The sequence below is a fragment of the Zalophus californianus genome, chromosome 3 (assembly GCF_009762305.2).
Source record: "Zalophus californianus isolate mZalCal1 chromosome 3, mZalCal1.pri.v2, whole genome shotgun sequence".
Taxonomy (NCBI): Eukaryota; Metazoa; Chordata; class Mammalia; order Carnivora; family Otariidae; genus Zalophus; species Zalophus californianus.
Genome location: NC_045597.1, coordinates 21,775,345 through 21,798,234, shown reverse-complemented (window position 1 = coordinate 21,798,234; position 22,890 = coordinate 21,775,345). Strand labels below are relative to the sequence as shown.

The following is a 22,890-nucleotide window of genomic DNA, read 5'->3' as shown; positions in this document are numbered from 1 at the left end:
AATAACAATAACAACAACAATGACAACAAACATAGGGGATTGCTCTGGGGAGCTTGAAAAAGCACCAGCCCCAATTAAATGAAGCAGAGATGCAAGAATCAGTCACAACTCTGAAGAAAAGGAACAAAAAGCTGAGAGAATGGAGTGTGCTAGAATGGGTTCTCTATAGAAGACAAGAAACACACACACAATAACCACATTCCTTGAAAGGGCTAAGAGAGCACTCCATTGACCAAGGCAATAAGGAAAGCCGTGTTGAAAGATCAGTAATGACTCTCCTCTGTAGATCTCTACAGGTGGCAGGAGAAATTAGAGAACTGGGCTCCTGTTAACAAGGATGGTAACCCTTAACTTCCATAAGAAATGTGAATATACTTAATTGGATAGCAAGGCCAGAAAGGTACCCAGGGTGTTGTTAAAGGAATATGGAGATGGTTCAAGGCAAGATAGAGAGCCATCAAATAACTGTACAGAATAGATGTGTGTGTGTGTGTGTGTGTGTGTGTGTGTATGTGTGTGTGTGTATATGCATATCTATATTTAAAAATAAATAAGCAGAGGTCAGCAACCCAAATGAAAAAATCACGATCCCTTGCTTAATTTATAGACCTGATCCTGTTTTCAGAATCAGAAACCATGACTATAAGACAGAATAGAAGGTTCCTATGAGGAGACACACAGTAACTCAGAAAGTGCATAAAGTAATGATTCCCTCAGTCTTTCTCTCAAGAGGCCCATTGTCATTTACTTATATGACCATACTCTGGGGAAATTAAATACCCAGAACTTTCCAGACCTTTCAAAAGCTGGTGAATTCAGAGCAAGCTGACATTGATACCTGAGAAGAAAAGGCACCATCTAACCCATTAGAATAGGGGGGCATGGAACTTAAATCATAAATTGTGAATATGTCACAGGAATAAAAGGCAGAGCATAAGGAATATAGTCAGTGATACTGCAATAGTGGTGTAATGGGATGGATGGTGGGCGACATTTGCTGTGAGCATAGCATAATGTGTAAGCTTGCCAAATCACTATATTGTACACCTGAGACAAATGTAACATTACATGTCAACTATACTCAAAAATTAAATAAAAATAAATAAATTGTGTCCTAGACCAGGTCTAGGTTTCAACGAAATACCCAGTGATGATTTCCCTACTTTTAAAACTTTGCTAAGGCAAAGTAGAGGCCCCTGAAATTACCCAGATCTTCCCATTCTGATCAAGATAATAAATTAAAAGCAATATTATATCTCTGGAGAAACGGCAGAGATTGTTGGGACCGTCTTAGACTTGAAGGATGTAGTTTGCCGCTATTATATCCCTATTTAATTCAACAGTCTGGTACATGAAAAAAATCACATGGATAATGGCAAGGGCTAGTGGATTAGCACAAATTTAACCACTTAGTGTTCCCAGGTGCAACACCTATGTGAGCAGTAGTATTCTCACCAAAGTAGGATAATTTGTGACTATTGATCTGGTAAATGTCTTCTCTTTCATACCCATCAAGAAGAAAGATTAGAAGTTCACATTTACATACTATACATTACTTCTCTTTCCCCAGTGCTATGTAATTCATCTGCTCACCTTCTTAAAATAATCCAAAGGGATTCTGATGTTCTGGATACCTCAGAGAACATCATGTTGGTACACTATATTGATGATATCATATCAATTGTAACTGATGAGTAAGAAGTGGCAAGCATTCTGAATGACTTGGCAACATAACTTTACTCTAGAGCATTCAAGGTAAAGCTGATAAAGATTTAAGGGCTTGCCACATAAATGAAGTTCTTAAGGTCCAATTGTCTGGGGCATGCTAAGACATTCCATTCCAAAGTAAAAGACAAATTATTGTATATTGTGCCTCCTACAACTAAGAAAAAGTACAAAAACTGAAAGGCACATTTAGATTTTGATATAAGCATATTCCATACTGTGAATACTGCCATAACCCATTTATTGGTGTGTAAGCCTGCTAGATGTGCATGAGGGAGACAATAAGAAAAAGGTTCATAATAGTTCTAGACTGTGATAGAAGAAGCTCCACTATTCGGGCCATTATACTCTTACCGATCCAATGGTATGTGAGGTATCTGTGGGAGGAAAATATGTCATGTGGATTTACTAAGTAATTCTGACAAGTCTTAATAAAACACTCACAGTGCAGACAGACACTGGAGCTCTGGAGGAAGACGATGTCTTTGCAGCAGAACACTCTACAACATTTTAAAATCAGCTCTTGGCATACTCCTGAGCCCTAGTACAAAGACTGTCTTACTATGAGACCGCAAGCAATCATGTGTCTCAAACTTTCCATTATGAGGTAGATACTGTCAGATCCATAAACTCAAAAGTGTGGGTGGGCTTAGAAGCAATCCATCATAAAATAGAAGTCTGCTCAAGCATATTTAAAGAGCCCAGGTAAGCTGCCCAGCACCCAATGTCACCTCCCAACATTGGGCCAGTGCCTTTCTCTCTTAGTTGTTAACTATAGCCTAATGGCCACCCAGTGAGGAGGTGATAAAGGATAACACACCTGAATTTGGTTCATGGCTAGCCTGGTATGAAGGTGTAAGCTAAAATTTGTCTTCATTTTAAATAAAGCTCTTCTCAAAAGTGGCCCTGGAAGAGAGCAATGAAGTAAATTCTCTCAATGGGCATGGGTTACGATTGTGTGGAGAGAGAAAAGACCTAAGTAAGAGTATGCAGACTCATGGCAAAGCGCAGAGATTGTTGTATCACAAATGAGTGCCCACCAGAAGCATCACTAAATTAGTAATCAGACAACAGATTTTCAGCAAGTAGATTTCAGTCCATCTCTGTCCAATGCCAATCCAGTTACCTGTTCCATTATGCAATGGAAACATGAATGTTAATACTATAGGGCCAGAGTTATTTGATATGAATGACATGGATTTCTTCAAACCAAGTACTACTTACTGGTGCTGCTGAATAAATAACTTGCCAGCAATATAGACCAAAACTGAGCCCCCAGTATAACACCATCTTGAAGGAAAACAAGCATCTGTTTAATAGCAAACTGATTGGCTCAGTTCAGCAATTTTCCTTATTGATTGAGACTGACTCATATTCTTGGATGAATTTGCCCCTGGTTTTGACTGCAGTGCCTGTAACATCATTATTCAAGGGCCTCCAGAGAATCTTACCTACCAACATGGGATTCCACATAACCTCTCCTCACACAATGAATCCACTTTATAGCAAAGGAAGTGTGGTAGTGAGCACAGGACAATCAATCGAGTTGCTTCCTACTAAAGCAATGGAATAATGGCCTTTTAAAAACACAGCTGAGAAGCCAGAGAGGCTATGACATTCTGAGAAAATAGGTTTTATCTTTCGAGATAGAATATATGGCCCTTTGGTGGTGCTATGTCCCCCCAAAATACAATCATGTGTTTGGGAAACAATAGGTAGGAGTAAGAGTGACCTCATGGCACCATTTCCAGTGAACTGCTTGAGAAATCTGCAGTTCTCCTTCCTGGTCTCCAAACAAGGAGTGCTTCCACTGGGTAGGGCACAACAGGAGTCCCAGTGAACCTTCTGCTAAAGCCATCATCTAGCCAAACTGAACTTCTTGTGCTAATAGAAAAGAAAAAAAAAAAAGGAGTTAATGTTCTAATATAGGTAATTGACCATGAGAGCCACAAGGAAAAAAAAAAAAAAACTGACACGTCTTAAGAGGAGAAAGGAGAAATTGCTTTGCCCTCAGGTGACTCCCCAGAGCATTTCTTGGTGCTTTCATCTCTAGTTCTAACTGTAAATAGGTCAGTGCCATAATCACAGCTTGATGAGGGCATGGTTTCTAGTGACTGACCCTTCATTAAGGTCGGGGTCAAGCCACCAGATAAGCCACCTGACCTAGCAGATGTACTAGAATCTCAGTGGAAATCTAGATTTGAAGGGGAATCCAAAATGGGGGGAGGGGAGGATGGCAATAATGAGCAGCAGGAAAGACCTCAGAGCAATTGCAGAAACAGAGGCTGTTGATTCCACTCTTTCCCTCCTTGTAAGTTTTCCTAGACATTGTGATAAACCGAAATTAAAAAAAAAAAAAAAAAAAAAAAGGCATTGTCAAAATGGACAAATTCAAGTTAAGAAACAAATGGGGTTGAGTAGTGAAAGGCATGCAGGGCTGCAGGCTGCATTAGATGCGCCACCCCACCCAGATTCTTTCCGTGATTGCTGCTCCAGGCCCCCAGCTATTGGGATTATTGGCCAATAACAACTCACTATGGCCCCCTTGCTTAAAGACTGTCCTCACCACACAAGAGCCACCGTATCTGAGAGGATCCATTCCATCTCTGAGGTAAGAGCTCAGACAGGAACTGACTGAAGGCAGTGAATGATGGTCTGAAGGTGAGACTGACTCTGTGTTGCAGTTTGGTCCTCAAAGCTTCCCTGAGTGACACACTGTAGGTAGTGTCTTTGTAAAGACTACACTCTTGTTTTTGTTTTTTTTCCCCTTCCTTGTCTTACTTTCCGGCTTCCCTTTCTCTTGAGAACACATCCCAGATAAAACACTTGAATTAATATCCCCATCTCAGGCTCTACTTCTAGGGAACTCTACGTAAATCCTGGTCATGCTTTTTAAAATCTCAGTATCATTAGGTATATTGTTTCTTTTATCCGGGGGATACATACTCTTTTTATTTCTCTAATAAATTTTTACCTTTGCCACATGTCAGATAAATTGCCTTAGATTCAAGGAAGATTTCCTAGATATTCAGTAAGGGGCCTATATTCTTTTAGCCTTATAGCCCCAACTCCATGTTAGCACTATCTCATTGTATTATAATTGCTCAGTTTTTTCTCTTGCAGTGAAACAAGTATTAATAGAAGCTCATTTAAAGATTTATTTTTAAATATTTTTTTCTTTTATTCAATGAATGATGGGTTTGTGAATAAAATGGAAATTTTGATTCTTAAAAATTAAACTGAATTCTTATTTTAATATATATATATATGTCTACAGTATAGACTGGATATGATAAGGAAATATTTATTCCAAGAAACATTTATTGTGACACATGATTTTATTTAATGACTTATATCTTCCTTTTGACTCTCATTATATGTGTCAATGAAAAAAAATTAATCCCTGGGTACAGAAATATTACAACTTAAAATATAAAACAAATAAATATTCAGTGGAAGACAGTAACCAAAATATTAACAGTATATCTCAAAATACTACTGATGTTAGCACATTATCACTGACTTTTACAGAAGTATGTTAAAATAATTAACATAATCCTATTAGTGGTTTTCCAGTGAGGAAATACATATTTATATGTATGGATATAAAATAAATTTCTTAGGTAAGCTAACCAATATTTTCCTCCATTACATTTTGCTTGATAATCCACAGATAATGTGACAGTAATTGTAAGTACAACTTAGCTGTAGATTTTTTAAAAAGGTGAGCACTTTCCTCTTCATAATATTTCTTTATTACTTTTTTCTTATTGCTATCCACTTTATTTCTTTTTCTTCATAATATTTTAAACCACTTAGAGACATCTTCATTGGTAAAGTATCCAGATTATATCGCCCACACAATCCCCATTCACATATTCAAAGAAAGGGAAATCGGTACAGTAAATGGTAATACTTTCAAAGCACACACTTTACGTGGCAGTGGGTGAATTTCCTCCAGATATGAAGAACATGCAGTTCAGCATTTTTCTTTTTCTTTTTTAAAGATTTTATTTATTTGAGAGAGAGAGAATGAGAGAGAGAGAGCACGAGAGGGAAGAGGGTCAGAGGGAGAAGCAGACTCCCCGCCGAGCAGGAAGCCCAATGCGGGACTTGATCCCGGGACTCCAGGATCATGACCTGAGCCGAAGGCAGTCGCTTAACCGACTGAGCCACCCAGGCGCCCCAGCATTTTTCTATCTGAACATAATCAATAAATTAAGAGAGTAACTTGTACTGACTATCCAAATTTTAATCCAACAGTGTGTACAATGAAGAATAGCATGAAGGATTTCTCATACTTTCAAGTGTTGTTATCTTAAATCCACCTGTATTGGCGTCTAATTAGACATTTTCAGGGAATTGGCATATATTAAATATTTTTCATACAATAAAAACTTCTTAACCATATTAATGAAAAAGATGCTAACTTCTATCATGTTTAAGCAATAAAAAGCTACCCAGATAAACTGGTAATGGAAAAATCTATATGAAAATAGAAATGCATGAGCTTTGTCTATATAAAGTAGCTAAATAATATAAAAGTCTTTAAGATACTGAGTTCCTCAAACAAGCAAATAAGAATAATGGAGGAAAAAAATGCAAAAAAAAAAAATAAACATTTCCCCAAAGGCTCTGAGGCTATGCTGTTTTTTAAGGGTAAGTTCTTATAATTTTGAAGAGACAGACAACTTCTTGGCTACAAAAGTTGATCTACAGCTTGAAAATGATTGGAGTCATCCCAAATAATTATAAAATATTGCTATTACCCTATCAGACTAATGTTATACAAGCATATATGTATATTTAATATGTGTTTTATATAAGAAGAAATTACATGGTATTTAAACTTTAGAAATATTGTTTACTTTAGTGGAATAAAAATGTAAAGATAATATTCTATCAAACTCTTATCAATTCATCTGTTGTTATAATATTAATATATACAATATGACTGTTAGAAAAAGTGAAATATGTATCATCTTCACTGCTGAATGGAAAGTAATTGATAAAATTTGGAGAGTTATTTGTTCAAATTCATTAAATTTTATTTATTTTTATTTTTTTAATTCATTATTTTTTTCTATTTTTAAATTTTTTATTGTTATGTTAATCACCATACATTACATCATTAGTTTTTGATGTAGTGTTCCATGATTCATTGTTTGTGTATAACACCCAGTGCTCCATTCAATACATGCCCTCTTTAATACCCATCACCAAGCTAACCCATCCTCCCACCCCCTCCCCTCTAGAACCCTCAGTTTGTTTTCCAGAGTCCATTGTCTCTCATGGTTCATCTCCCCCTCCGATTTCCCCCCCTTCATTCTTCCCCTTCTGCTATCTTCTTCTTTTTTTTTCTTTTAACATATAATGTATTATTTGTTTCAGAGGTACAGATCTGTGATTCATCAGTCTCGCACAATTCACAGCGCTCACCATAGCACATACCCTCCCCAATGTCTATCACCCAGCCACCCCATCCCTCCCACCCCCCACCACTCCAGCAACCCTCAGTTTGTTTCCTGAGATTAAGAATTCCTCCTATCAGTGAGGTCATATGATACATGTCTTTCTCTGAATGACTTATTTCGCTCAGCATAATACCCTCCAGTTTCATCCACATTGTTGCAAATGGCAAGATCTCATTCCTTCTGACTTTATCCATTCATCCATCAACAGATGAATGGATAAAGAAGATGTCAAATTCATTAAATTTTAAAATGTGAATATGCTTTGAACCAGAAAATTCAGTCTCGGAATTGCTATAAAGATCTATATGCAGAAGGTTATATGTAAAATGTATTAATGGTGGCAAGATTTGTGAGAAAAAATAATGAAACACATTAAATCACCAATACAAAGTTGATTAACTTTTATCTTCATAAGTTGAAATGCATGCAGCTCGCTTAAAATTAAAGTGAATATTATTCATATATATTGAAACATATATAAGTATATATATACAACTATGTATTATATATAAATATGTTTATAAAATATATTTGAAGATATTTATTTATCTATGTATATTTGAAGATATTTATTTCTTTATCTATTTAGGCAATTTTTCCAAGGTAGAGTTTATCCAAATAAGCTGCAAGTCATTATAAATTGCATAATAGTCATTTTATAAATTGTTAAAGTAACACATTACAGTATCTATTGATTTCTAGTAGGAATGATTGATTACTTTTATAATTACTAGAAAGGCAATAACATATTTTATAGTTTTGACCTAGAATTCCTTTATTAGATATCAGTTATAAGAAAACAGCCAAAAGTCACAGAAAGATTTGTGTTCCAAGATTCTCCTATCAGTGTAATTTTTAATTGCACAAAATGGGATCTGGCTAACATGTTCAAATGCAGGAGAATAGTTAATTAGCCATAGAGCATTCAAATAATATAATATTTTAGCTATTGTAAATATTTTAGAATGTAATTAATGATCCTAAGACATGCTTAATAATTCTAGTGAGCAAAGAGAAGCTAAAATTAATAAAACATGTGATCAAGATTCTGTTTTTAAAATATTGCACGCATATGCACATTAAAATTTGTGATAAATTAAGAGGTAAGAGTGAGAATGACAAATTGGTTTATTGGCAAAGTCCTCCAAAAGAGATAAATAGCTTAAGACATTGGAGAATTGAAGCGGAAGATAGGGGTTATGCAAATCAGAGACTTTCATCTTCCTGAAGTTTGAACACTAGAAAGCTGTTGAGAGGTTGAGTTTCTGGAAGAATGACTAGTGTTCTTAGGGTCAAAGCCCCCATTTTGGTGTGAAGTCTCTTGAACATTCATTTCCCCATGATCTGAGAAAATCTTCAGTAAACTACAAATACAATGATCTATCTAGTGTGATTGAATTTGGTGACAGTTATGATTCTGCTCTGAACTGCCGTGTGTATGTGTTGGTAGGGTGGAAGAAGTAATCAGATTCCCTCCGTAGATGCAGAACAACAAGGTAGCTCTATGGGAATTAAAAAAACAAAAACAAAAACAAAACAGAAGCTATAAAATTTGAGGGAGAGCACTGAACTTTCTCTGCTGGTGAAATTGGGAGTTTGAGTTAAACTGTATTAAATTTCCTGGGGTATGGAAATCCAAAAGCAACATTTGAGCAGACAAAAAATAAACATAATATATACATTCCTTAAATATTAAATCTTTTTTTTTTTTGTAATTCTTTACATCTTGACATACAGGACTATAGTGATTAATTCAGTTGTAAATGGAATTGTGTGCTTTGAGTGGTTAATGGTTCAGATATGTACTGGATGAAACTTTATCTATTGATTTATTCAGAGACAGTAGCCTAAGGGTTTACTGAAATCTTATAAAATGTCAATGTTTAACTATATTAGGTAGCCATCGGTATTTACCTATTGTATTCGTTTGCTAGGGCTACCGTAACAGAATATCACACACTGGGTGGCTTGAACAACAGAAATTTATTTACTCACAGTTCTGAAGACTAGAAGTCAAAGATCGAGGGGTTGGTGGGTCTGGTTTCTTCTGAGGCCTCTCCCCTTGGTTCACTGATAACCACCTTCTCACTGCCCTCACGTGACCTTTCTCCTTTCTGTGCATGTCTGGTGTCTTCCTTTTCTTTTTTTTTTTTTTAAGATTTTATTTATTTATTTGAGAGAGAGAGAATGAGAGATAGAGAGCAGGAGAGGGAAGAGGGTCAGAGGGAGAAGCAGACTCCCTGCCGAGCATGGAGCCCGATGCGGGACTCGATCCGTGACTCCAGGATCATGACTTGATCCAAGGCAGTCGCTTAACCAACTGAGCCACCCAGGTGCCCAGGTGTCTTCCTTTTCTTATAAGGACCCTGATCATATTGGATTAGGGCCCCCATTTATAACCTTGTTTAACCTAAAATACGCCTTTAAAGTTCCTGTCTCCAAATGCATTCATAATCTAAAGTCCTGGGGGTTGGAACTTCAACATAAGAATTTGGAGGAATTTTATTCAGTAAGAAAAACAGATTAAAGATGACTGCTGGGGCACCTGGGTGGTTCAGTAGGTTAAGTGGCTGCTTTGGTTCAGGTCATGTTCCCAGAATCCTGGGATCAAGCCCCATGTCCTGCTCCCTGATCAGCGGGGAGCCTGCTTATCTGCTTCTCCCGCACCCTCTGCCCTTCCCCCCACCCCCCCCCCACGTGCTTGCTCTCTCTCGGAAATAAATAAAATCTTTTTAAAAAATGGTACAAACTGGCATTAAAATGAAGTTGCTCAAATCCTTAATTTGCAAGTTCAGTGGGTGCTTTTCAGTTGGATTAACTTGTGCCTCTATTAATTTTTACAGCCAAAATCTGTTCACTGAAGTTCCATCAAATAAAAAGTGATTATGCATTGTTTAAAAATCTCCATTAAAAATATAGTAAAAGTAAATCTGCCAAATTAATTCTTTTTCATTAAGACTGTGAGAAGAAAAACTAACAAAGAAGCATAGGTATAATATTCCTCTGGAGAAGTTTCTTCAGTAGATTGAGGATGATTTCAATCAGTCTGGAACAGAAAAATGTATGAAGCACCTACCAGGAAGAATGGGGTAAATTACTCCAAAAAAGGCACAACTAACAGCAGGAATAAAGACAAGGTTCCTTGTGGCATAACCTAATGTGAAGAGGGATTCTCTGAATAGGTAACTTTCCAATGAGACCTGAAAGAAAAATAGAAATTAGCCAAGAGAGTGAAGAATGACATTCCTAAAAGGACAATCCAACTACTACCCTAAAATTGACAATGTTTCTTTTTAATCCTTTTCATTTAGGCAAAATAGAATAGTATCCTCACCTTCCCTTGTTTTACTTTATTAAAAAACCCGCAGTTTTGAGTCCACATTTATGACCTAACTATTTGATTCTGATTTTCTGTGCTTTTTATAACATATTCCTTAAATAAATGGAACTGATATATAAAATTGTATCAGGCTCTCATGTTTATATAATGTTATGTATCATTGAACTTTTAATATTAGTGTAAAAGGGATTAAAGTATTTAAAATTAAGGCAAAATTTCTACAGATTCCATGAACACAAGCACTAACAGCTCATTAGTCTGGTAGCGTGTTACACTGGAGAATATCTGGCATGCGTCAAGGCTGTGAGCCTGCTCACAGTAATGGTTTATTTTTGAATAATATGTCAAGGGTAGTTAACTATTAAGTTTAGCATATGTGTGCAAGTTAACCAATTCACTGGACAATTTGACCTTCAACTGTGTTAATAAGGTCATGGAGCTATAGAACAGGGCCAGGGACATGGCGGGCAGTGGTGGAGGGGGGAGGGGGATATGGTTGGTCATTCATTCAAGTGGAACTGGCGTTACAGTAGTGGTTTTCATCTTTTTTTTTTCCCCACCAAAGGCAGAGAGAGCTTCCTTTGCCTCATTTCTTCAGTATAAATACACTTAAGAGTGGATTTGATGAAAAAAATTTTTTTATTCCATACCAACTGGCACGTTTATAAAAGCAACCAAATCATTCTCAATAAGTCAACTGCTTCAAATATTTTAACCTATGCAACAAAGATAAATACTAAAAAAAAAAAAAAAAAGAATTAAGATTTGCTCATTTCTCCAAAATCTGTTAAGAAGAAGTCTTTGGTTTGCCTTTGGGGTATCTCTGTCTGCTGCTTCATACAGCCCTTGACAGAATTTTGCTGGCCCCACCAAAGACAGGAAGTCATTTTCTGTCTCTCATTTTCAGTCTATACCTGAGTTGAAAATCTTAAAGATTCAATTTGATATCAGATTTGGTGTGTGATGGCAGTCCAATCTCCCAGAGCTGTAAATATACTTGTAAAGTCTGGGAAGTTTATTTAGGCTCTTGCACCGAGCTCTAGAGGATATTAGATTTCTGGGTTTGGGTTTTGGGTCCAGGAAGGTGGCTTTATATTGACTGTTTAAATTTTGCTACTCTTTTCCTTGTTGTTGAGTGAAATCCTATCTCAAAAAAGAAAACTGTGGTTAGAATAAATAGCCTCTAGGAATTCATCTGGCTTTCCAGAAATCTGTCTGAGGTGTCCTTTCTCCTTTGCTCTGGGAGCCCAACTTGGCTGAGGCTTGTTTTAAATCAGTGCCAATTATAACAGTAGATATTACAGATCCAGATTATGGGTATTGCTGTGGAGATCATTAATTAAAAGATTTTTAATGGTCATCCTAATTACATAGGAACTTTCCATATTCTTCAGATAAAGCCCTCAAATTTGCTAAGAAGCTTGAACTTGGAATTATTTGGTGTTTGGAAATCAAAATAGGAACTAATGTGCTTGTAACACTATTAATGTAGTCATCCATGTGAGTCAAATCAGGGACTGAGACCCATTTAAAGAACACCATACAACCAGGGGAGCTAACTAATAAATATTTAAGTAAGTGAAAGAAATCTATACTTTTTTTTAAGATTTTATTTGTTTATTTGTCAGAGAGAGAGAGAGAGAGAGAGAGAGAGAGAGAGAGAGCACGGGTGGGGGGAGGGGCAGAAGGAGAAGCAGTCTCCACGCTGACCAAAAAGCCCTAGGTGAGACTCCATCCCAGGACCCTGGGATCATGACCTGAGCCAGAGGCAGAGGCTTAACACACTGAGCCACCTAAGCATCCAAGAAATCTATACTTCTTTCTCCAGTCTCTTATAGGATAGCAAATGGATTTAATAAATACCATCCTGGAACAGCATATATCTGGTTTACTTTACATTCTCTTAGGTCTCTCATTTTCCAGGGCCCCTGGGTGGCTCAGTTGGCTAAGCATCTGACTCTCGATTTCAGCTCAGGTCATGATCTCAAGGTCGTGGGATCTAGCCCTGCATGGGGCTCTGTGCTCAGCAGGGAGTCTGCTGGAGATTTTCTCTCTCTCTCTCTATTTCTATCATCTCTATCTCTATCTCCCCCCCCAATAAATAAATAAATCTTAAAAAAAAAAGCCTCTCGCTTTCCAAACTTTCCCCACCATAAATACTTCACTCTGGTATCCCAGGCTAAGCCACTACAACTCCCTCTGCCTCCGTTCTCTCCACTCTAGGTCCATCTGTTAGTCCTTTCATGTCTGAGTTTTATTTTGGCTCATTTTCTGATTTGCATGAGAAATGAGTGGATATGACATGCTCTCCTACGTGGAGGCAATGGGCTTTAGATATAAGCCAGGACTTGCTTCAACTATTGTTTCACAGTATTTGGCAAGTTGAACGAGGAGGAAATTTTCTTTTTCTTTTCCTACTTCATTGAAATATAATTGAAATAGAACACGGTATAAGTTTATGGTGTACAACGGAATGATTTGATATATGTATATATTGCAAAACTATTGAGAAAGGTGTTTTTTCTTCATTTATTATTTTTCCTCTGTGGCACAATGAATACAAAATTTAAAGGTAGAGAAAACTCTTCTATAAGAGAATGTATGTGTAGATACTTCAGCCTTGAAAATGGTAGAAATTATCACTAGTTAAAGTAAAAAAAGGACTTATTTATGAAAAGATTCAAGGTTTTAGAGAATAGGAAATACCTATGTGAAAAGAAAATGAGAGCTATACTAAAGGAAAAATAAGAAAAATGGAAGATGGTCTAGTCCTTTAAATATGGGGCTGAAAGGAGGCAGATATTTAGTTGTAAATTGTGAGTTTGGTATTAACAGCATGTTCAGGGAAGATTCTGGAGAGTGAACTGACTCAGGTGATTACAGCAACCTCTGAAAGTTGAAAAAATAAACCAATAATGGAATCAACTGGGGAACCTCTTCCAAATGGATGAAGCAACTACCTAATATGTTTGCACCAGTGAGGAAAATTTAAGCAAACAATAAACGGCATTTGTCAGGTTCTGTTCAGTGTGTTGCAGAGTGACACAATTTGTGTGTGAAAGTGAGGGAGAGTAAGGATAGCACATTTAATGACAAAGCTTGACTATAAAATGTATGTTTTTATGCTTTAAGGGAAGTACTAAGAAGAAATGTACAAAAAGAAAGTCAAGGTTTGGTCCAGCTTTGTATTAGATACTATATCTACAATAAATAGGGTAACTATATAATTTGTTTTCCAAACATGTGCTTTTGGGGGAGTGAAAGATAGTTATGTAAACACAATAAATATAAACCAGGATTGACCTGGGCAAATAAACTGAATGTGTGGTCCCTGTAGTGACAGAGGCTGCATCTTATAATTAAATTATTATAGTATTATTATATAAATTATTATATAATTTAAGGATAATTAAATTATCCTTCTCAATGAGGTATCAGTGTGTATGATTCATACAAATAATACATATTTTTGGCAGTCGAATAACTAATTGAATTATAGTTCTATTATCTCCATTATGCTGAAAGGAGAAGGTTGTGAGGAAGATGCATTTATGAAATGAGAAGCACAGAGAAAGGAACTGTGCTGTGTGTTTTTGTACTAAGGATAGGTCTACTAGGGAGATTTCAGATGAAGAGAACACACCATCTAAAAGTAAAGGTGAAATAATGTTGATGGTAGGAGATAGACCTTGGAAACCCAAAAGCCATTAGACAGCAAGATGGGGTGTGAACACAGGGGGAGACTTGAGTGACTAGGCCTGTTAGTAATGTGAAGCCAAGAAAATTGCCAGGTGATCTTCTTACTATGGAAATGGTCTATAGTATTCTGAGCATAAGAAGATTTATGGAGAATGAATCAGCCATGCTGTCTGGATATAGACATTCTAAACTTTTAGATGTAATTTCAATTTCATTATAGCTTATAAGAAAAAAAAATGGAAACACTGCTAAACTGAGCACAAACATCAATTGAAGATGTATCCAATATTAAAAGGCCAAACACTGAAATAAAAGTGACATATTTGAAGGAAATAAAAACAAAACCAGATAAAAGATTACATCATTTCCACACACCTGAAAAGTAGACAGTTTCATTAAAATAGCTTGTCTATGCTTTTCTGATTCTTACCATGATCAGCTTATACTCCAGGTGATGGTCAACTATAAGATTCCTTGGAATTTCATTATTAGTACGTGGGTTTTCATTAGTTTCAGTCTTCTTGGAACTTATGGGTAGAGGGAATGAGAACACCCAATTTATAAGAACCACTTTGCTTATAAGATGGGCAAAACTGTCATTAATTGAGTTAACTATATTATTATTGAAGAACTAATGAAAATAAATGTCATTAACGATGTTGTCAATAGGCTAAGATGTTCAGCAGTTAAGAAATTTCTAGTAAAAAAAAAAAAAAAAAAAAAGAAATTTCTAGTAGCACCAGTGACTTATGCCTGTATTGACGATATCAGGAAAGGTATGGGTAACAACTGAAATATTTATTTGGGTCATCAGCCATCCAAAAGACAGAATATCTGAAAGCCCCAGGCCAGTAGAAAACAACAAAGATAATTGCTAGAGATCTATTATTATCGCCAGTTGTTAACCTCTCACCTCCCTGAAAAAAAAATTTATACTCGCTCCTGTTGCCATGTGACTTGCCACATCCCTATTCCCTGTAGGAGGAATACACTTCCTCAACAAATTGACATATTTTTTTTTGGCTATCTGATTGGATTTGGCCTATGGAGTATGAATGTACGTGAATGATGTCACTTACAAATGAAAGTTCAAAGAGCCATTTTCCTTTGCCATGAGAATAAACATGCTCCAAAAAGAAGCTGCGCCTTCAGTGCAGAGCTAGAAATGAAGCAGATTGACAAAAGCCAAGTTACAGGTGTAGACACTGGAATGTGAGTTACAATCTCCTACATTACTGGAGGGAATGAAAATGGAACTGCTACTCTGGTGGGACAGTTTGATAGGTTCTACAGAAGCAAAATATAACACTATAATCTAGCAAGCACTCTCCTGGACCCTTATCCCAGATGTGTATCTGTATGTGTATCTGTAAGGCTCAATGTAAGGTGCAAGGTAAGCCAGTGAAGGCTTGGGATCTTTTTCTTTTTCTTTCTTTCTTTCTTTCTTTCTTTCTTTCTTTCTTTCTTTCTTTCTTTCTTTCTTTCTTTCTTTCTTTCTTTCTTTCTTTCTTTCTTTCTTTCTTTCTTCCTTTCTTCCTTTCTTCCTTTCTTCCTTTCTTCCTTTCTTCCTTTCTTCCTTTCTTCCTTCCTTCCTTCCTTCCTTCCTTCCTTCCTTTCTTCCTTTCTTCCTTTCTTCCTTTCTTCCTTCCTTCCTTCCTTCCTTCCTTCCTTCTTTCTTTTCTTTCTTTCTTTCTTTCTTTCTTTCTTTCTTTCTTTCTTTCTTTCTTTCTTTCTTTCTTTCTTCCTTCCTTCCTTCCTTCCTTCCTTCCTTCCTTCCTTCCTTCCTTTCTTTCTTTCTTTCTTTCTTTCTTTCTTTCTTTCTTTCTTTCTTTCTTTCTTTCTTTTCTCCAGAACAAAACAAATATAAGTAAACTTCGAAGGAGTGGTAGATATGAGTAAGTTAATTGCAATTCAAAGGAAAAAGAGTAAATATATTTTCTTTTTAAATTCTGTATTGATGTGATGTTATAAAATAAAAATCAAATAATGTATCAAGACTTATGAATAAGTATAGTGAGCCTACAAAGTTACCAAGTCTGTTAGCCCTTAATGTCATAACCTGGATATACTCACAAATGTGGATTCCTAGCCAGTGTTCTTTATTCTCTTGTATTAAAAATTAAAAATTGGTTCTACTCCATATCATTTAAGAGAAGTTGTCAGTGCCAAGTTCTGTGCATTGAAGGTAGGCAGAGGACATGAAGAGTTCTCTCAGAAACCTTATCTATTTATATGAACACTGAGCTATCTTCTGTTAGTTGAGAATTTTGACGATCTCTTGATAATACATGCCAACCAGAAACCACAGGAAGATTAGAAAATCAATCCATATCTTGGAGGCATTAGGAAAAATAATGGCTAGTCTAACTTGGAGGAGCACATCTTTCTCAATGGGAAAATAAGCTGGACTTTGGACATAAAGTCCTAAGTTCAGCAACGTTTCAGTAACAATCAGTTATAGAGAGAAAAGCATCAGCTAATGTGGAAATTAGTGAAAGACTATAGTGCACTTTTGCTTGGCCCCTTTAACATCTAATGTAACTATTAGCCTTCATGCAACAATAACTGTCAATATTACGGTCATTAAATGAAGTGCATGAGATAGAAGACACCTGTAGCATGTGTCTGCTGAGGGCTTCGCTATGGGAAAACGAAGTGTAGATGGTCAAAGCCTCACTGTTGCAGGAGAGTACCATAAACCTAGAACGTGGTTGATGGTGGTGTTGGGAGTGGCAGCAAACTTCAGAACTAATCTTACTAACTCCATCAATGGCTTAAATCTGGGTAAATTTTTAGAAGGACCAATCTGTAATAACTCTCGTCTGGTGGAGATTTCTATATGAAACTATTGGAGAGGCTGTGGTCTGGCCAGGGACACTGTGATCACAAGAGAAGATTGGTGCGCCATCATAAATGCATTTTATCTACGAGTTGGAAAACCTCAGCAGTTTTGATACATGATAGATACATAGTAAAATACGCTGATGGGAGTTTAAAATTTAATGAAGACATAAGGATTTCAGAAGTTAATGTCATTAAAATACCCAGGAAGGAAATCATAGATCCCAGGTATTTGGTAGGCTTGTGTCAGGAAGCTGAGTTAAGTGTCCTATAATATGGTAGTAAAGGAAAGGTGCCCTGATGACTATGAAATTTTCTATGAGTCTAGGGGCAAAATGCTATTTTTATTTGGTGAATGCATAATCAGTTTGCAACCCAAGATGAGTTGAGCATAGGGAGTAAGATACAGGATATAGCTTCAAAATCACAACAAAATACAAGGAACAACAGTCATGAGGCATGCTAAGACAAGTGTGTGGCTAAGGGAACATTAACAGAGCAGGTTTTTCATTGCATTAGAAGGAGGTCTAATGTTCCCAGGTTCTTATAGGACAGTCCTCTATCACTAACGGGAATTAACTCTGGCCTTGCTTCAAAAAAAGGAGAACCCTCAAATGTGCTTTCATCCAGGCCAATAGCAGTCAATAATTAACTTTCAGTTCCTCACAAGGGAAAAGGCTTGTGGTCTACAGATAAATTTTTGGACCCCAGATATTTTCATATTCAGGGATAAATGTAGGGAATGAAATCATCAAATATGTGTATTAACATCTGTGAGGCTGGGGTGGGGGAGCAGACAGTCTAAAACGAGAAACTATCTTTTGCAACTCACTGATTTTCAGGAAAAATTAGAGGAGCTGAGGCTGGAGATGTCAAGACCCTGATAACATATTTAAACTCTCTTCATACTGATAAATTGGACCAGCTTTTTATTTTTACAACAGCAGTAGTTTCTCCAGAATGAACACAGGCTTTCCTTCCCGAAAATTAATCTATTAAGGTCACTGAAGAGATTCTAGCTTCTAGACTTTCATACAGAACACTTTTCTCTACAGTTATTTACTTAAACAATGGGTCCACCTTTAGAGTAGAAAACTTAAGGGGATGATTATATATATATATATATATATATAATTATATATTGCAGTGAACTGAAAGCAGTTGCAAAACTGGAAAGTAAAATCATCTGACAAAGAGTTGGCCTTTGAACAACAGGGGTTTGAACTGTGAGGTGCACTTACATGTGGATTTTTTTCAATATAGTACAGTATTATAAATGCATTTTCTCTTCTGTATGATTTTCTGAATAACATTTCTTTTCTTTACCTTATTTTACTGTAAGAATCCCTTATATAATACATATAACATACAAAATAAGTGTTAGTGGACTGTGTATGTTATCAGGCAGGCTTCAGGTCAACAGTAGGCTATTAGTTTTAAGTTTTGGGGGAGTCACAATCTATGCAGAAATTTTTGACTGCATGAGGGATCTGACTCAACGTCCACAGTGGTCAAGGGCCAACTGTATTTAGTTAAACATTCTGTTTTTTTATGAAACCTGGGGAAAAAAACATGCTATTCACTTTAGGAGCTGTTTGGCAATCTCTCCCTCATTGTTCTTTATATATTCACAGGGCACATAGAGTCTTATCAAGGAAAGTTCCTAAGGTGGCTACCAAAGCTATCCAAAAAGACTACCCACACAGACCCAGTTCAAGCCATGAAAGAAGTCCATCTTTGTGGCCCTGATGTCTTTTAATCCCCTTCAGTAACTTTAGCGTCCCTTGAAGAGCTATTGAATTCACTGAATTGATGATTATTTTCTCAACATATGACAGTATGTATTCTTATACATATTCTTTTTTTAAGATTTTGTTTATTTATTTGACACGGAGAGAGAGAGAGCACAAGCAGGGGGAGTGGCAGGCAGAGGGAGAAGCAGGCTCCACGCTGAGCAGGGAGCCCAACATGGGGCTGGATCCCAGGACCCTGGGATCACGACCTGAGCCGAAGGCAGACGCTTAACCGACTGAGCCACCCAGGCGCCGCTCTTATACATAGTTTTGTACTTTATAGGACTATATACATATAATGTATACTATTATACTAAACTATATATATATATATATACACACTAATATATATACTCAATATACTTATTGAGTATATATAGACCATTATACTCAAGATATATATAAAAGAAATACAATAAATATTGACTGAATCAAAGATTTAATACATATTCAAAACTGAGGGGCACCTGGGTGGCTATTTTCTTTACTGTGGGTACCTCTTTTATTGAACATCCCCTAAAGTGATAGAGCAATTCAAACTACTTGTCCTAAGAATGTATGAGCAAGTATGACATGGTATGAAAAGTGATCTGACGTTCCTGGATGAAGGAATATAAATTAGAATACAAGTTTTAGGTAAGTTATTTGTTTGTCTCAAACCCAGATGGCAAAGACAAATTTTTCTAGGAGAACCTGGCAGAAAAAAAAAAAATTGACTTTAATAAATGTTGCTGGAATTTGGGATCTATAGCTCTTTAAAAATTAAAGAACTTAATTGTTGTCATTAAATTTTGTTGTCATTAAAAAGTGCAGTCTAGTTATTAAAAACAAGATGGTAAGTGTTATTAAGGACAAACGCAGTGCACTGTAAATGAAAGATCTAATTTAGTCTAGATAAATGTCCTCAGCACTTGCTTGAAAATAAAAACTTTGATCTTTTCATTGAAATATAAAGGATGAGGGTTAGCTGACAAAAAAAAAAAAAGAGAGAGAGAGAAGTCAGAATGCTTAGAGCAGAGGCAACAGTGTGTGTGATGGTCTAAGGCAGGGAGTACTATTGCTCACTAGAGGAAATGAAGGTCAGAGTGAAAGAAAGAACAGAAAAATGTTAGAGATAAAGCTAAAGAGTGAAGTGCAGACCAGATAATGGCAGGCCCTGCACACATTAAAAGTGGGGAAGCCACTGAAAAATTATCAACAAGAAAGATGCAGTCAGATTTGCATTACTAAATAATCGATTTTCCTGTACTATAGAGAAAAGATTTGCAGAACGGAAAGAAAGTGGGACCATTTAGAAGGGTGTTGCATTAATTCAGGGAACAGCAGATGATCGCTTGGATTAGAATCCTGGCAGAAAAGATGCTGAGGGATGCAGTGTCTGAGAGCTATTTAGGAGGCAAAATCAATAGAGCATCAGACCTCAATGATACTGGGGGATGAGAGATAGGAGAATGTCTTGAAGGATTCTCAGCTTTCCAACTTGTACAGTTGGATGGATGCTGTTATCATTCATTCAGATAGGAGCCATTAGAGGCAGACACGGCAAGTTCACCATTGCACATGGAAACATACACATAGTTATACGGATATATGGGGCTAGAATTCAAAAGGGCTGAGATGCAGACACCTACTTACATATTCCTAACAATGGAAGCCATGGATATGGTGTGAACACTTAACTGAAAGACATTGAGTGAGAAAGGATCATATGACCTAAGACAAACCACAAAGAAATTCAACAGTGAAGGACTGGATGGAAATAAAAAAAAAAATGGACCATCAATGTGGTTGAGAAGGGAGAATTAGAGCATAAGAGGAATACCAGAAGAGGGTGGTATGGAATAAACCAAAACAATATGCTGTCGTTTTTACTACTATTGTTATTACGAATATTATTTTATTTAGGGGCAGTGGCTTAACGTTAACTCAGAGGTAGTACGGAGTGTTTCTGACATAACAGGCGAGGTGCGAGTTGGAAAATAGTTCCTGGACTTAGTGATACGAGGAACAGTGATGTGGAAAGGAAGAGCTCTCTAAGTAGAGGGGTGAGTAGATAGGATGGAATGGAGTGACGAATGAGAGCATGATGAAGAAATCTCTCTCTCTTTTTTTCATTTAAAAAAAGTATTTAGAACACATAAAACAAGGCAACATTTATTCTTTCTTCTTGTCTTCCGGGTGGGGTCCGTGGTGGCTCCTCCATGTTGCTCTCTGAGACAGTGTTACTATCACTGGGCTCCTCCTCAGCCATCCTGTCTGCCCCCTTCTGCTCCTCTCCTTGTCTTCAGGAGTAGATGTGCCTTCCTCATCGTTCTATTGGCTTTCTGTCGCTTCTTCAAGGTGTGTCTCCTCTATGTCCACTGGGATGCTCTCGTGGTCTTTCTGTTCCTCAGTCTTACTAGGAGCTTGCTCTTCCTCAGGACCCAAGCTGCTCTGACTGCCTCCAGGTTGCCCAGCCATCTCCTTCTTCCTTTTCTCCTGCCTTTTGTGAGCCTGTTCCTCTGCCTGCGCAATTTCAGGGGCAATTTTTTCCATATCCATGTCTACTTTCAAGCTGCACCAACTTTTTTTTGTTCATTGTTAAAGAATCTGTGCTTTCCAGGAATTTCCTCTTCGTTTCCTGGTGTTGCTCCTCTATTTGAAACAGTTGAGCATCTAGTTTTTGCTGATGAGCCATTAAGGACTGGACCTTCATTCTAGCTGTCGTGACCACTGACCGAATGCCTGGCACGGCACTCTCACTGAGGATTTCGCTGATGAGGTGGTGGTTTCTCGGGAAACTGATGGTGGCCTTGTGCTTCACTGAAAGCCATCATCGTAATCATCTGGATCTTCTGCTAAATGCTCACATGCTCACGTAAGGTTCTCCTTTCTCCAGGCAAGGCCGTCTCTGTCCACTTTCTTCCTCCAGAGCAGCTTATGCATGACTTTTTGCATTTATGTAAGCAGAGTATACAGGGGAATTATGATAGGCCTTCGTAGATTCATTGTACTCTAACTTTTCTGCTTTGTATTCATTTACATATTCTTGTTTTTTTCATTAGTGAGATCTCGCCACATGCCACCAATAATCTTGGCAATCTCCCACAACTTTAAGGTCAGGGTTGGAAGCCTTTACTTGGTCCCAGAACTTTCTGCTGTACCTCATGTGGGGCATCTGTGGCTTATCTGATGGCCGTGGGTGTTTTGGAATCGTAATACCAGAGGATGCCCAGCCGGCTGCTGGTGACCGGGTTCCCTCCCAGCCTGTAGTTGTTGTAGGAGAAATGACTGTATGGACTGTGTCCCCCAAACCCAGTTGTGCTGGGTATTTGTGTTGCAGGTGCTGGAGTGAGAGGTGGGGCATAAGATGGTTTTTTTGACATTTTGGAAGATTAAGCCCTCAGTTCCTTAAGAATGAATCTGAGACACAGCAGGCATAATAGGTGCCCAGAGCTCCACCCTCCTTTCCTTTATGTGATGATGAAGAAATTTCTTAAGTTGGGCCCTGAAGGTAAGAATACAGGGTGGTGGGTGGGTAGTAAATTGACTTTGGAAAAAGGACTTTTTTTTTTTTTTTAAAGGTTAGAGAGAATCCAGCCTGTTTCAATGCCAGTGGAAAAGATAAATAGTGGAGCGTAATATACAGAAAAGTGATTGATCTGGCCAAGAGGAGGCAGGAGCAGATGAATGCAAAATTTCTTTGTTCCTCGGAAGAAGTACAAAAGAGAGGCAGGTACATATCCTAAAAGTGAATGTTTAAAACACTACAAATTCCTTTCTAAATGTGCATATAGATTAGCTCACTCAAACCATAGCCATACAAAGTAGTACTGCTGACTCTATTTTATAGGTGAGAGACCAAGTAAATTAGCAAAAGCCAGTTTTGTAGGGAAGGGAACCAGGAATCAAACCTGGAAAGACCGACTCCAGCATCAAGTGGTTAGCCATTACCTCATATCTTCTATCTGGCCTTACAGTTTTCCAGCTAATTTTTGAGAACTCTGAGGGAAGCCCATCTGCCTCATGACCTCCACCT

General features: G+C 37.3%; 1 pseudogene; it reads right to left on the bottom strand.

Moving 5' to 3' along the window:
* Positions 1-21,026: 21,026 nt before the first annotated feature.
* LOC113920942 lies at positions 21,027-22,237 on the bottom strand (annotated as a pseudogene).
* Between the last annotated feature and the right edge of the window lie 653 nt (positions 22,238-22,890).